This window comes from Prorops nasuta, unplaced genomic scaffold (genome assembly GCF_024137725.1).
Source record: "Prorops nasuta isolate Cenicafe-Biocafe unplaced genomic scaffold, Cenicafe_Pnas_1.2 PNAS00292, whole genome shotgun sequence".
Taxonomy (NCBI): domain Eukaryota; kingdom Metazoa; phylum Arthropoda; class Insecta; order Hymenoptera; family Bethylidae; genus Prorops; species Prorops nasuta.
In genome coordinates, this window is record NW_027117088.1 from 35,001 (window position 1) to 39,272 (window position 4,272).

Sequence of the window (4,272 nt, forward strand, 5' to 3'; positions counted from 1 at the left end):
ATTGCTTTTGGCCGGCGGACGCGAACGCCTCGCTCGCGAGCCGACCCGTCCAACCAGCGGCTAAGTCCAACGCGGTGCATTGCTTTCGGCCGGCGGACCCGAACGCCTCGCTCGCGAGCCGACCCGTCCAACCAGCGGCTAAGTCCAACGCGGCGCATTGCTTTCGGCCGTCGGACCCGAACGCCTCGCTCGCGAGCCGACCCGTCCAACCAGCGGCTAAGTCCAACGCGGCGCATTGCTTTTGGCCGGCGGACCCGAACGCCTCGCTCGCGAGCCGACCCGTCCAACCAGCGGCTAAGTCCAACGCGGCGCATTGCTTTCGGCCGTCGGACCGAACGCCTCGCTCGCGAGCGACCCGTCCAACCAGCGGCTAAGTCCAACGCGGCGCATTGCTTTTGGCCGGCGGACGCGAACGCCTCGCTCGCGAGCCGACCCGTCCAACCAGCGGCTAAGTCCAACGCGGTGCATTGCTTTCGGCCGGCGGACGCGAACGCCTCGCTCGCGAGCCGACCCGTCCAAACAGCGGCTAAGTCCAACGCGGCGCATTGCTTTCGGCCGTCGGACCCGAACGCCTCGCTCGCGAGCCGACCCCTCCAACCAGCGGCTAAGTCCAACGCGGCGCATTGCTTTTGGCCGGCGGACGCGAACGCCTCGCTCGCGAGCCGACCCGTCCAACCAGCGGCTAAGTCCAACGCGGTGCATTGCTTTCGGCCGGCGGACGCGAACGCCTCGCTCGCGAGCCGACCCGTCCAACCAGCGGCTAAGTCCAACGCGGCGCATTGCTTTTGGCCGGCGGACCCGAACGCCTCGCTCGCGAGCCGACCCGTCCAACCAGCGGCTAAGTCCAACGCGGCGCATTGCTTTTGGCCGGCGGACCCGAACGCTTCGCTCGCGAGCCGACCCGTCCAACCAGCGGCTAAGTCCAACGCGGCGCATTGCTTTCGGCCGTCGGACCCGAACGCCTCGCTCGCGAGCCGACCCGTCCAACCAGCGGCTAAGTCCAACGCGGCGCATTGCTTTTGGCCGGCGGACCCGAACGCCTCGCTCGCGAGCCGACCCGTCCAACCAGCGGCTAAGTCCAACGCGGCGCATTGCTTTCGGCCGTCGGACCCGAACGCCTCGCTCGCGAGCCGACCCGTCCAACCAGCGGCTAAGTCCAACGCGGCGCATTGCTTTTGGCCGGCGGACCCGAACGCCTCGCTCGCGAGCCGACCCGTCCAACCAGCGGCTAAGTCCAACGCGGCGCATTGCTTTCGGCCGTCGGACCCGAACGCCTCGCTCGCGAGCGACCCGTCCAACCAGCGGCTAAGTCCAACGCGGCGCATTGCTTTTGGCCGGCGGACGCGAACGCCTCGCTCGCGAGCCGACCCGTCCAACCAGCGGCTAAGTCCAACGCGGCGCGTTGCTTTTGGCCGGCGGACGCGAACGCCTCGCTCGCGAGCCGACCCCTCCAACCAGCGGCTAAGTCCAACGCGGCGCATTGCTTTCGGCCGTCGGACCCGAACGCCTCGCTCGCGAGCCGACCCGTCCAACCAGCGGCTAAGTCCAACGCGGCGCATTGCTTTCGGCCGTCGGACCCGAACGCCTCGCTCGCGAGCCGACCCGTCCCAACCAGCGGCTAAGTCCAACGCGGTGCATTGCTTTCGGCCGGCGGACGCGAAACGCCTCGCTCGCGAGCCGACCCGTCCAAACAGCGGCTAAGTCCAACGCGGCGCATTGCTTTCGGCCGTCGGACCCGAACGCCTCGCTCGCGAGCCGACCCGTCCAACCAGCGGCTAAGTCCAACGCGGTGCATTGCTTTCGGCCGGCGGACGCAAACGCCTCGCTCGCGAGCCGACCCCTCCAACCAGCGGCTAAGTCCAACGCGGCGCATTGCTTTCGGCCGGCGGACGCAAACGCCTCGCTCGCGAGCCGACCCCTCCAACCAGCGGCTAAGTCCAACGCGGCGCATTGCTTTCGGCCGGCGGACGCGAAAGCCTCGCTCGCGAGCCGACCCGTCCAACCAGCGGCTAAGTCCAACGCGGCGCATTGCTTTCGGCCGACGGACCCGAACGCCTCGCTCGCGAGCCGACCCCTCCAACCAGCGGCTAAGTCCAACGCGGCGCATTGCTTTCGGCCGGCGGACGCGAAAGCCTCGCTCGCGAGCCGACCCGTCCAACCAGCGGCTAAGTCCAACGCGGCGCATTGCTTTCGGCCGGCGGACGCAAACGCCTCGCTCGCGAGCCGACCCCTCCAAACCAGCGGCTAAGTCCAACGCGGCGCATTGCTTTCGGCCGGCGGACGCGAAAGCCTCGCTCGCGAGCCGACCCGTCCAACCAGCGGCTAAGTCCAACGCGGCGCATTGCTTTTGGCCGGCGGACGCGAACGCCTCGCTCGCGAGCCGACCCGTCCAACCAGCGGCTAAGTCCAACGCGGTGCATTGCTTTCGGCCGGCGGACGCGAACGCCTCGCTCGCGAGCCGACCCGTCCAAACAGCGGCTAAGTCCAACGCGGCGCATTGCTTTTGGCCGGCGGACCCGAACGCCTCGCTCGCGAGCCGACCCGTCCAACCAGCGGCTAAGTCCAACGCGGCGCATTGCTTTTGGCGGCAGACCCGAACGCCTCGCTCGCGAGCCGACCCGTCCAACCAGCGGCTAAGTCCAACGCGGCGCATTGCTTTCGGCCGTCGGACCCGAACGCCTCGCTCGCGAGCCGACTCGTCCAAACAGCGGCTAAGTCCAACGCGGCGCATTGCTTTTGGCCGGCGGACGCGAACGCCTCGCTCGCGAGCCGACCCGTCCAACCAGCGGCTAAGTCCAACGCGGCGCATTGCTTTTGGCCGGCGGACGCGAATGCCTCGCTCGCGAGCCGACCCGTCCAACCAGCGGCTAAGTCCAACGCGGCGCGTTGCTTTTGGCCGGCGGACGCGAACGCCTCGCTCGCGAGCCGACCCCTCCAACCAGCGGCTAAGTCCAACGCGGCGCATTGCTTTCGGCCGTCGGACCCGAACGCCTCGCTCGCGAGCCGACCCGTCCAACCAGCGGCTAAGTCCAACGCGGTGCATTGCTTTCGGCCGGCGGACGCGAACGCCTCGCTCGCGAGCCGACCCGTCCAAACAGCGGCTAAGTCCAACGCGGCGCATTGCTTTTGGCCGGCGGACCCGAACGCCTCGCTCGCGAGCCGACCCGTCCAACCAGCGGCTAAGTCCAACGCGGCGCATTGCTTTTGGCCGGCAGACCCGAACGCCTCGCTCGCGAGCCGACCCGTCCAACCAGCGGCTAAGTCCAACGCGGCGCATTGCTTTCGGCCGTCGGACCCGAACGCCTCGCTCGCGAGCCGACTCGTCCAAACAGCGGCTAAGTCCAACGCGGCGCATTGCTTTTGGCCGGCGGACGCGAACGCCTCGCTCGCGAGCCGACCCGTCCAACCAGCGGCTAAGTCCAACGCGGCGCATTGCTTTTGGCCGGCGGACGCGAATGCCTCGCTCGCGAGCCGACCCGTCCAACCAGCGGCTAAGTCCAACGCGGCGCGTTGCTTTTGGCCGGCGGACGCGAACGCCTCGCTCGCGAGCCGACCCCTCCAACCAGCGGCTAAGTCCAACGCGGCGCATTGCTTTCGGCCGTCGGACCCGAACGCCTCGCTCGCGAGCCGACCCGTCCAACCAGCGGCTAAGTCCAACGCGGCGCATTGCTTTCGGCCGTCGGACCCGAACGCCTCGCTCGCGAGCCGACCCGTCCAACCAGCGGCTAAGTCCAACGCGGTGCATTGCTTTCGGCCGGCGGACGCGAACGCCTCGCTCGCGAGCCGACCCGTCCAAACAGCGGCTAAGTCCAACGCGGCGCATTGCTTTTGGCCGGCGGACCCGAACGCCTCGCTCGCGAGCCGACCCGTCCAACCAGCGGCTAAGTCCAACGCGGCGCATTGCTTTTGCCAGCGGAGCCGTGTCACTGGGAGTGAACACGCTCTTCAATCGGGGCCTCGTCTAACCGACAAGACGAATCCCCAAGCCAAGGGCTGAGTCTCAACAGATCGCAGCGTGGTAACTGCTCTACCGAGTACAACACCCCGCCAGGTACCCAAGTCGTCTACAGACGATTCCGAGTCTCGACATCGAACTGATAAACCCATGATCGACCGTTCGGGCCAGTCCAACGTACGGCGAGATCCCATCGTTGGACGCGACCACATACGGCAAAACGGGCTCGTGCGATAACCGTTCCGAGAAACGGCTACCTAGTAGTGTCACATTGTTTTGAGCCTTTCGACTCACGAGACTCCTAGAAATATCGTTGC